Source organism: Hippocampus bargibanti, linkage group LG04, assembly GCF_051943395.1.
Source record: "Hippocampus bargibanti isolate YZ-2025 linkage group LG04, ASM5194339v1, whole genome shotgun sequence".
Classification (NCBI taxonomy): domain Eukaryota; kingdom Metazoa; phylum Chordata; class Actinopteri; order Syngnathiformes; family Syngnathidae; genus Hippocampus; species Hippocampus bargibanti.
Window position 1 is genome coordinate 31919690 of NC_142737.1, and position 12818 is coordinate 31932507.

The following is a 12818-nucleotide window of genomic DNA, read 5'->3' on the forward strand; positions in this document are numbered from 1 at the left end:
ACGTCGGTTGTCCTTTAAATGCCATTCAGTACGAGGTAAAAACAGAACGTGACGCTAATGGCTAAGAGCTACCATGACAGTCAAACGTCAGTTTTTGAGTGTTTCATCCAATTCGGTTTGCAACCAAAAATTGTGGATTTTTTTTATGCCTCGGTTTACAACCGAAAATGGGTTTTCGAGCGCACTTGACTGCACCACTAAACTCCCATCTGCTTCCTTATACGTCACTTCCTGGTGTCGCATCTCATTGTCACCGAGGCATTATCTTCGTGTAGCCCTCCACTCTGAGTCCACATGTTTTTATTGTTAAATCACGATTAAAAAAAAAAATAATGCGAAATGTTTCCGTTTTCGACCAAATCTGTTTTCAAACAGTTTTCTCGAATGGATTATGGTCGAAAAGCCAGCTTGGACTGTACAAGCAATTTGGACACAACCGTCCGTTCTTACGCAAACTGCGATATCCACTCTGCGTGTAACGTTAGCAGCTACATCAGCAGCGAATGTACGGCATTTGGTAAACTTGCGCTAGCGATGCTAACAGCAACCAACAGAAATACTTTCACCGAGCAATCTTATCAGCGGATTGCAAAAGTCAGTCGCCTGCCAGCAATTACCGCAGTTCGCATCCACGGTGCTACAAACCGCACGTTGATAGCCCACGTCTCTTCGTTAGCAGCTACTTTAGCCGGCGTCGGTTTGCGTTTTTGCAAGCATCGTTTAACGCCGTCTTAACGACATACCATTAGCTTGCTAATTGTCTTTTCTTTTGCTCGGCGGAGGACTAATTTTTCTACATTTTGTGTCATCAGTCGAGCTCTGTTGGGCAACGAAGGGGGTTGGGGGGGGGGGGAGCGATGGGGGTTGGGGCTACTGGGGCGTTGGGGAAATCGTTAGTGCTCCTTCTCTTTAAATTGGGGAGGTGGACGGCAGGTGAACATCGCATTGATCGGCCTCTCAAGCCCCCCCCCCCCCCAATCCCTCACCGACAATTGCCTGCCCTTTACACACACGCGCGCACACCCCAACCGCTTCGCCGGCAATTGGCAAGGCGGCGGTGGGCCCCTCCAGCCCCCACCGCCTCCTCCTCTGCACATTTACAAGTGTTAGCGTCGTAGCTGTCCATCAGGTTAACAACCGGCATCATGGAGCACAAAACACAAATATTGAGGCGGTTGGGGGACGGTGGGCTGGGGGGTGGGGGTGAGGGCTCCGGGAGAGGGTGTGGGGGCGTAAACATGTTGATGATTTCCCTGGAGTTTGCTCAAAGAGGGCGAGAGACACCAGAAGTGGCGCGGGGGAAAGAGAGAAAGAGGGAGCAGATGCTGTCCTGTCACTGTCGGCAACCGTAACCGCGGTGACGCCTCCTCCGCCTCTTCACAACAACAGCGAGCGGGATGCGAGAGAAAAATCGAAAGTCTGACAACACGCACGCACGAACGTTATGTTCTCCGAGGGCCTCCTGGACGCCTCTCATCGTCCAATTAGAGTCCTGGCGGAGATGACAGCACTTCCTGTCTCGCTCGCACGGCGAATTGTATGCACTTTTTCATCGCGCTCATCCCGACGGAGGCCAAAATATCTCACTGCCTGTCTGTCTCTCATAATAATAATAATAATAATAATAATAATAATAATCCATTTCATTTATAAACACCTTTCAAAACTCTCAAGGTCACTTTACAGTCATAGAATACGTTTTTTTCTGTGGGTGAGGAGCGGCAGCCACACCCGCCAGCGTTCACTCAACCCGGAAGTAACTCAAATAGATAGAAAGCTTGCTCGCCAGCTAATAGATAGCTAATACATTATTTCAGTCTTCTCGGCCCTACTGCTTATCTTCGTGCCGGTCGCAGTGTTGTTGCTAGCCAATGCTAGCTATGCTAACAGATGTGGGAATCTGACCGGATTTCTTTCTTGGCCCCGACTGCGCATCTTCTTCGTCCCTCAGAAACTAATTAAAGGTTAAAAAAGAATAGAAGAAGAAGAAGATCGGAGCTTGACGTTTTAAGCCAACTTTGGTCCAAAACAAAAATGGCTGTCACGGGCACCCATTTTCAGCGGAAAGGTCAGTGCTGGATGGGGGCGTGTCTAAAGGAGCACCAGATGAGAAGAAGCATCCATGGGGACCGGTCGCGGCTCAGAATTGAAGCGGATTTAAATGGGACGGGAGATGTTAGACAGTCTCTTTTGGTCAATGGATGCGACAACTTCCTGTTTGTTTTCAAAACTTAGCTTGTAGTAGACGGATGCTACAGCTTTGTGTTTTGCTTTCAACATTTAGCTTGAGCACACGTGCACATTTTTTAGCATGATGTCCCTGATCGACTGGTGAAAGGGACGTTTTGATCACTCTCCTATTTCATCTACAACTGTTTTATACAACAAAGCAGAAAGATTGAACGACTGTGTCTTTGTGTTGTCATATTATCATTGTCATAAAGTGCGCTAAAACTCAATATTTTGTGGTCCTAGAATAGGAATGACAATGATAAAAACCCTGGCACTGGACCGGACACATTTTTTTGCACATTGTCTGCCAGTCAATGAGTTAAGAAAAGTGGTTTTACTATTAAAAAAATCATAGATAATAATTTTATAATAATTGCGTCTGTGTAAGCTCTCAGTTGGACAGGAGTGGTCGTTCATACAATAGCCTGTTTAGGCAACATAGGATTAGTAATGCTGATTCGTGATACCGGAGGAAGTGGGGCAATCAGGCCAGTCGTTAGTCAGGACAATAGGTACAATCATTGGAGCCGCAGGGAGTAGTCCTCTGCTCCTCCCAACCTGAGAGCAGGGACCTATCATAGCAATGTCCGGCACCGCCAGTAGGGATATATATATATATATATATATATATATATATATATATATATATATATATATATATATATATATATATATATATATATATATATATATATAGTAAAGTCTCGTTATATCGATATCGGTTATATCGATAGTACCGCTTATTACGATACTATTTCTATGAACGCAAGGAGAAAATTACATGTGCGCAGGGTCGGATATATCGATAGTCCCGGTTATATCGATATTTTTTTGGACTCCCGAGAATATCGATATAACGAGACTTTACTGTATATATATATATATATATATATATATATATATATATATATACATACAGTGAGACCACAAGTTACGAACTTAATTGGTTCCCAGACAGAGTGTGTAAGGCGAAAAGTGTGTATCTCAAAAACAACATTCCCATAGGAAACCATTAAAATGGGAATAATCTGTTCCCGGGTTTTCATAAAATATACTTTTCAACTAAATAAGCCTTAAAACTACACACAACCTACCTTATCCTATGTATAATAAATGTGCTATTGTATTGTAATGAAAGAAATACACTGCACTATATAATAAAGTCACTTTATTTACATTTGTGATGGTCATTGACGGCTCTTAATTGATACCTGTTGCTTTCTGACTTGTAAGGTCTTACGAAACTGAGGCATCACATTATCATTCATCATGTTGATGATTCTTATAGCCTTTTCTGAATGGAACTGTTCAATAAAAGCCTGCACATCAACTGTTGAATAGCCTGCTTCTGCTTGTCCTCTTGAAGGCAAATCAAATCCTCTGTGTTGAGGACCTCATTATGGTCAGCAACAAGCTCCTCGATGTCATCTGCATTCACTTCGAGTCCCGTAGGCGCTGGCAGAGATTTTATGACAACAAAAGGCGCGAGTCCGATGATTCCACGGACGCGGAATAAAACGCGACAAAAGAAGGCGGGCGGGGCGAATAAAATGGCACACTCGGGTCTAACAATCACCTCGTGCAAAGCAAACTTTTGGAGCACAAGACATAGCGATGCACTTTTGTCGTAATCATGTCACTGGTGAGGTGACAGTGACTCGTTGAAATGAAATGAAATTGAAGTGTCGCGAGCCAAGCTTGGCCAAAACAAACATGCGTATCATACCTCTGAAGATGGAGCTTACTGATTCGCTGTGGCGACCCCTTGAAGGGAAAAGCCGAAAGGAAAAGAAGAAGAAGAGGGCTGTTACTACCAGTAAGACTTTAGTTCGCTGAAGAAGCATCTTAGATAACAAGCGAAACGTCCGACACCTTCAAATTTTTAATCATAATTTATTATTTATTATCGTTTATAATAATTGATAGATAATGGCGGATCCAATGCTACTTGGGGGCATTCAATGGATGCCTCAGGGATCCACCTCGGGGCCCCTTGATCATGTCACGCCCAAATTTTCGGATTTTCTCTGTGAGGAGGATTTTTTTGGGGGGAAATGGAACCCGTTCAAGGGTTCAACCCGAATTGCTTCCATGGCAAAAGAGATTCGGGCTGATTCGATTGACATGGCGGCAAAACTCAAATAGATACTAATAAAATAATACAATAATATATAATAATATAATAATAATAATAGTGTTCTACATACTTGGCAATAAAGATGATTCTGATTCTGATTCTGATTCTGATTCTGATTCTGAATAGATAGAAAGCTATCTAGCTAGCTAATCGCTAGCTAATAGATAGCCAGCTAAATAGATAGCTAGATAGATAGCTAATAGATAATTAGCTAGATAGCCAGTTAGGCAGCCAGATAGCTAATAGACAGCAAATTGATAGCAAATAGCTAGCTAGCTAGGTAGCCAGCTTGGTAGCGACCTTGATAGCCATGTGACTGTAAAGTGAGTTTTGAAAGGCGCTTATAAATGAAATGTATAATAATAATTATTATTATTATTATTATTATTATTATTTATTGTTGTTGTTGTTATTATTACTGTATTATAAAAAAGAGGGTGAAGTAAAAAAAAAAATTCTCTGACCGCTCACCAATTTCGTGAGTGTGCGTGTGTGTGTGTGTTGGTTGCTACCTGTCAATCAACAAGTGATGAAGGTCAAGCACACATTCAGCGCTTTTTTTTCTTCTTCTTCTTTTGGCCCCGCCCTGCTCTGACTCTCCTCCGGCACCCTCTTTGGGCTGATGTCGGCGTGCGCGAGTGACTTTTGGGGGTTTGCTTGTGTTTGATGTTTAAAACGCTGGCAAATCGATACGTTCACACATGACGGGATGAGACGGACAACAAAACTAATGAACACGCCAACCAAAAGGGGTGAGCGAGAGAGTGCGAGGGAGAGAGAGAGAGAGAGAGAGAGAGAGAGAGAGAGAGAGAGAGAGAGAGAGAGAGAGAGAGAGAGAGAGAGAGAGAGAGAAGCCATGGGTCTCTTTTTCGCATCTCATTTTTTCTCCCGTGGCCTCTTTTTCTCCACTTTTCTTCTTTTCTTAACATCAGTCAGAAATGATCGATGAGAAATTAATAATAGTAATCATCCATTTAATTTATAAGCACCTTTCAAAACTCTCAAGGTCACAAGATAACTTTTTTTGTGGGTGAGCAGCGGTAGCCACACGCGCCAGCGTTCACTCAACCCGGAAGTAACTCAAGTAGATAGAAAGCTGGCTAGCTAGCTAATAGATAGCTACTACTACTACTACTACTACTACTACTACTACTACTACTACTACTAATAATAATAATAATAATAATAATACATTGTATTTATAAGCGCCGTTCAAAACTCTTAAGGACATAGCTAATAGAGGGCTACCGAACTAGATAGATAATAGCTTTACACTATACTACTTAGCACATTCAAGTAGCTAGCTAAGCTAAGCTACTAATAATTATAATACATTGTACAGTAAAGTCTCGTTATATCGATATCGGATATATCGATAGTCCCGGTTATATCGATACTATTTCTATGCACGCACAGAGAAAATTACATGCAAATAGGGTCGGATATATCGATAGTCCCGGTTATAGCGATATTTTGTCGGACTCCCTTGAATATCGATATAACGAGACTTTACTGTATTTATAATGGAGCTTTTTATGGTGCCAATAATCTAATCCCTTACAATAGCCAAATGGTGGTGGTGGTCCTGTGGTCTTTAGGTCAAAATGCCCCGAAACTGTGTTAAAAATGGCAGTTCGATTTGGGGGACTGAGCAGAGTGTACATGGCGACGGGGAAAATAAGCTGTTTAAATGTCTGCTGGATTTGGTACGCATGGCCTGCCTTAGGGGTAGTCGCTGGAAAGGGTGGTGGGCAGGGTGCGAAGGGTACAGCATGATTTTTTTCCACTGGAAAAAAGGTGTTGGGTAGGGTGTGGAGGGTCCAGTATGATTTTCCGCTGGAAAAAAAAAGTAGTGGGGAGGGTGTGAATGGTCCACTGTGGTTTTCCACTGGAAAAGGTGGTGGAGAGGGTTTCAAAGTCAAAGTCAGCTTTATTGTCAAATATGCTAATATGCATGACATACAGCACATATGAAATTACTGTCCTGTCGGACCCAGCATGCAAGGCACTTATAATCGGATGTTGGGTGGAAGTGAGTTCCAGAGTTTAGGAGCGGAGCGGCTGAAAGCTCTGCACCCCATCGTTGTGAGACGGGCAGAGGGCGTGTAGAGGTGGAGGGAGGAAGAGGATCTGAGGGCCCGAGTAGGAACGGAGATTTGAATTAGGTCAGACAGATAGGGGGGGGCAAGGTTATGGATGGCTTTAAATGTAAACAGAAGTATCTTGAATTCAATACGGAGTTTAACAGGGAGCCAGTGGAGCTGTTGGAGGACAGGAGTGATGTGGTGAAATGAGGGGGTTTTTGTGATGATCCGGGCTGAGGAATTTTGGACTAGTTGGAGTTTATGGAGACATTTTTGATTGACCCCGAAAAGAAGTGAATTACAATAATCGATACGGGAGGTGACGAGACTGTGGACGAGGATAGCAGTGGTGTGAGGGGTGAGAGAGGGACGGAGACGATTGATATTGCGGAGATGAAAATATGCAGACCGGGTTATGTTATTTATGTGGGAGTGAAAAGATAGTGTGCTATCACCCAGGCTCTTAACCTGAAGGGCGGGGGACACGGTAGAATTGTCAATGGTGAGAGAGAAACTGTTTGCTTTGTGAAGGGTGGATTTTGTACCGACAAGGAGAAGTTCAGTTTTTTCGCTGTTTAGTTTGAGAAAGTTATGAGAAAACCAGGATTTGATTTCTGAGAGGCAAAGTGTAAGGGATGCAGGTGGAAGAGAGGCGTCGGGTTTACTGGAGAGGTAGAGCTGGGTGTCATCCGCGAAGCAGTGAAAATGAATTCCAAATTTGCGGAAGATATCACCAAGGGGAAGAAGGTATATAATAAAGAGAAGGGGCCCCAGGACAGAACCTTGGGGCACACCAGAAGACACAGGGGAGGACCGTGAAGTGAATGAGGTAATTTGGATAAACTGTGAGCGGCCAGTGAGGTAGGAGTGAAACCAACTGAGTGGGGTGTGTGTCACGCCTAGAGTGGAGAGTCGGTTGAGCAGGATGGGGTGAAAATTACATGCAAACAGGGTCTGATATATCGATAGTCCCGGTTATATCGATATTTTGTCGGACTCCCTTGAATATCGATATAACGAGACTTTACTGTATTTATAATGGAGCTTTTTATGGTGCCAATAATCTAATCCCTTACAATAGCCAAATGGTGGTCCTGTGGTCTTTAGGTCAAAATGCCCCGAAACTGTGTTAAAAATGGCAGTTCGATTTGGGGGACTGAGCAGAGTGTACATGGCGACGGGGAAAATAAGCTGTTTAAATGTCTGCTGGATTTGGTACGCATGGCCTGCCTTAGGGGTAGTCGCTGGAAAGGGTGGTGGGCAGGGTGCGAAGGGTCCAGCATGATTTTTTTTTTCCGCTGGAAAAAAAGTGTTGGGTAGGGTGTGGAGGGTCCAGTATGATTTTCCGCTGGGAAAAAAAGTAGAGGGGAGGGTGTGAATGGTCCACTATGGTTTTCCGCTGGAAAAGGTGGTGGAGAGGGTTTCAAAGTCAAAGTCAGCTTTATTGTCAAATATGCTAATATGCATGACATACAGCACATGTGAAATTACTGTCCTGTCGGACCCAGCATGCAAGGCACTTATAATAATAATAATAATACATTTAATTTACAAGCGCCTTTCTGAACACTCAAGGACACTTTACAACAAAGACAACACACAAAACAGTAAAATCATGCATAAAGCAATAAATAATAAAACAGCATAATAAATTAGACCATGTAAGCAAGTTTAAAGAGGTGGGTTTTCAGGTGAGATTTGAAAGTAGGAAGGGAGTCAATGTTGCGGATGTTGGGTGGAAGTGAGTTCCAGAGTTTAGGAGCGGAGCGGCTGAAAGCTCTGCACCCCATCGTTGTGAGACGGGCAGAGGGCGTGTAGAGGTGGAGGGAGGAAGAGGATCTGAGGGCCCGAGTAGGAACGGAGATTTGAATTAGGTCAGACAGATAGGGGGGGGCAAGGTTATGGATGGCTTTAAATGTAAACAGAAGTATCTTGAATTCAATACGGAGTTTAACAGGGAGCCAGTGGAGCTGTTGGAGGACAGGAGTGATGTGGTGAAATGAGGGGGTTTTTGTGATGATCCGGGCTGAGGAATTTTGGACTAGTTGGAGTTTATGGAGACATTTTTGATTGACCCCGAAAAGAAGTGAATTACAATAATCGATACGGGAGGTGACGAGACTGTGGACGAGGATAGCAGTGGTGTGAGGGGTGAGAGAGGGACGGAGACGATTGATATTGCGGAGATGAAAATATGCAGACCGGGTTATGTTATTTATGTGGGAGTGAAAAGATAGTGTGCTATCACCCAGGCTCTTAACCTGAAGGGCGGGGGACACGGTAGAATTGTCAATGGTGAGAGAGAAACTGTTTGCTTTGTGAAGGGTGGATTTTGTACCGACAAGGAGAAGTTCAGTTTTTTCGCTGTTTAGTTTGAGAAAGTTATGAGAAAACCAGGATTTGATTTCTGAGAGGCAAAGTGTAAGGGATGCAGGTGGAAGAGAGGCGTCGGGTTTACTGGAGAGGTAGAGCTGGGTGTCATCCGCGAAGCAGTGAAAATGAATTCCAAATTTGCGGAAGATATCACCAAGGGGAAGAAGGTATATAATAAAGAGAAGGGGCCCCAGGACAGAACCTTGGGGCACACCAGAAGACACAGGGGAGGACCGTGAAGTGAATGAGGTAATTTGGATAAACTGTGAGCGGCCAGTGAGGTAGGAGTGAAACCAACTGAGTGGGGTGTGTGTCACGCCTAGAGTGGAGAGTCGGTTGAGCAGGATGGGGTGAGAAATTGTGTCAAAGGCCGCAGATAGATCAAGAAGGATGAGAATAGAGAGGGAGCCGGTATCTGCTGCTATGAGAAGGTCGTTCGTGATTTTTATGAGGGCTGATTCAGTGCTGTGGCGGGGACGGAAACCAGACTGGAATTGTTCGTAGAGGTTATTGTGAGTGAGGTGAGAGTGGAGTTGACAGGCGACGGTTTTTTCGAGAATTTTAGCGATAAATGGAAGATGCGAAATTGGACGTAGGTTATTGAAATCATTGGGATCTGAACCAAGTTTTTTCAGGATTGGCGTTACAGCTGCGGTTTTAAGAGGGACAGGAACAATTCCAGTGGACAGTGAGGAGTGAATAATAGCTGAAATAAAAGGGAGGAGAGCAGGTAGACAAGATTTGATGAGGACAGTAGGGAGGGGGTCAAGTTGACAGGTGGAATTCTTGGACTTGGTGATGAGGTCAGAAAGTAAGGAGGGATGAGGGAGTTCAAAAGACGACAGCAGTTGATAGGGAATAGGAAGGTTGGGGGAAGGGGGGATACAGAGGAGCCGAGGTGCTGGTGGATCTTGTTGATCTTTTCAGTGAAAAACAGAAGTAGTGCGTTGCAGGTGTCTGAGGAGTGAAAGTGTGGGGGGAGAGAGATAGGGGGTTGAATGATTTTGTTGTATAGGGAAAACAGAGTCCGTGAATTCCCACTGTTAGCATCAATCAGTCCAGAATAGTATTCCGATTTTGCGCGTGTGATAGAGTCCTTGTAGTGGGTGAGGTGAGCTGTGTACATGTCCTGGTGGGTGGTGAGGCCGGTCTTTCTGTAAAGTCTTTCCAGCTGCCGAGTTTTCGCCTTGGTGGAGCGGAGTTGGGCGGTGAACCAAGGGGCGGATCGAGTGAATTGGACTGACCGGGATTTAACAGGAGCAAGGGTGTTGAGCATGTGTGCAAGGTCCATGTTGTATTGGGAAACAAGTTCATCAGGGGGGGAGTTGTAGTCCGGTTTGAGGTTGGCAGCCATTGCAGTGAGGGTGACAGTGTCAATGTGTTGGATGTTCCGATAAGTGATGATGCGCGGTGGCTTGGGGAGAGAGAGTGTGATAATGACTTTAACAAACATAATAAACATGAAAAGGCCAATTTGCCGGGAGAGGGGAGCCGCTGTGTGTTGAGCCGCCATCTTGGGAAAAAATCTTGATGATTGTCGTGGCCAAAAATGCTGAAAAACAATCCGTATCCGTTCCACACGACGCACAACAACACAAAGTGACAAAAGAAAACACAATAACAAGACATAAACAACAAAAAAAGCAAGGCTCATGAGAGCACTATCTGATGGCTGCCTACTCAGGTGCCATCTTGGAAAAAAAAAAGTGTGAAGGGTCCAGTCGGATTTTCCACTGGAAAAGGTGGTGGGCAGGTTGCGAAGGGTCTAGTATGATTGTCCATGGGAAAAGGTGGTGGGCAGGGTACGAATAGTCCAGTAGGATTTTCTGCAGGAAAAGGTGGTGGGCAGGGTGCGGACGGTCCGGTAGGATTTTCCGCGCCCTTGTTTCGATTCTTGCCGTGTGCAAGTCCTCGAAAGTGGCTATGTCGGTGCCGTCGTCCTAACTGTCCGTTGAAGACAAATTTTGTCCATTTGTCTTTTAAAAGAAGTTTAAGTTTAGTCATTGAAATGGAAAAAAGTAGCGTCAGGTTGGTTATTGTCATTGGACATTTTGAAATCATTTCTCTGTGGTGATCATTCCTTGTTTTGCCATTTTCTGTCTCCGAGAGAAAAAAAATGTCTTTTTCCTCATTATTTTTTAACATTAACCACTTTTTTTTGTTACGAAAATTTCCCAACAGCACACACACACACACACACACACACACACACACACACACACACACACACACACACACACACACAGACACACACACACACACACACACGCACACACACGCACACACACACACACACACACACACACACACACACACAGACACACGTTTTACCCCGTATTGCAGGTGCGTGAGCGTGTGCACCCAGACAAAGGATGTGTCGTGGTCGTCGGGGCTTTTAATTTGGCGGGGTGGGAGGAAGGAAAGAAGATACAGAAATGAAAAATAGAAATGGAAGTGATGAACTCGTTGACAAATGAACCCAATCAGCTGAATCTATCACACACACACATACACACACACGCACACACACACACACACACACACACACACACACACACACACACACACACACACACACACACACACACACACACACACACACACGCACACACACACACACGCATACACACGCACACACGCACACGCACACACACATACACACACACACACACACACACGCACACACATTTACACACACACACATATACATGCACACACACACATACACAGTTATGGAAAATGATTGTATTGTGACAACGACAAAAAATGGCATCATTCAAGTAAAATCACTTCATTTTCTTGGAAAAAAATATTTTCATGTAAAAATGTGAGAGCATTGTTGAAGATTTATGAGAATTATGGATGGATACACACACACACGCACTCTCAAACACACACACAGGCAGAGTGCAGATAGGACACAGCACATCAAGAAGAAGAGGAATCAAATGAAGTCGAGCAGATAAAGCTCTGCGAACACACACACACACACACACATAAAGACACACACTAACACACACGTGCGCACGTACGGGGCAATGATGGATTCCAGTTATTAGCCAATGAAAAAGATGGATGGCGGTGTGCGCGCCAGCCAATCAGCATCATCATCGAGATGACTTGCTGATAGCATGCCGCCCGCTAATCAACTTATTAAACGTAGTGATAGCATCACCTAGCTTCGTCAGCGCTACAGCTAGCGAACAAGCCGGGGGAGGGAGGGTGGGTAACAAGTATGGCGGTCACGACAAGTCAAGACAGAATTCGCCAAACTCTGCGCTGCAGACCGGTACTGTCCGTGGGTCCTTTGGTACCAAAAGTACATTAACTCCTTCACTGCCAGACAAAAAAATAGGTTTCCACTGCAGTGCCAGGGTTTTTGTCATTATCACTCAAATTCCAGGACGATAGGACGATATAAACAATCAATGCAGCGTTAGAAACCTTAGACTCTCTTCTTTCATCAGAAAAAAAAAGAGTTAATTCCTAAGTTATACGGGTCTGGAGTTATCTGAGCTTGAAATGGGGGCGGATGTACAAAATACAATGCAATATAATCCATAATGGCTGAGATAGGGCTTTAACAACAGCTGAAGCTAGAACTAAGCGCTAACATGGACAAAAGGGAAATGCTGCCCCCTTGTGGAAAGGAAAAACACTGACAGAGGTCTGACCAACGCTTGATCGGCACCCATGCAAGAAATAAAACCAAAACCTGAACACATTATTTTAAATTCGGGAATAATAATAATAATAATAATAATTCATTTGATTTCAAAGCGCCTTTCAAAACTCTCAAGGTCACTTTTCAGTCACGGGAGAGGTTTTTCTGTGGGTGAGCAGCGGCAGCCACACGTGCCAACGTTCACTCAACCCAGAAGTAACTCAAATACATAGAAAGCTAGCTAGCTAATAGATAGCCAATAGATAGCCAGCTAGCCAGCTAGCTATATGACTAATAGATAGCCAGCCAGATAGCTAGCTAGGCAGCC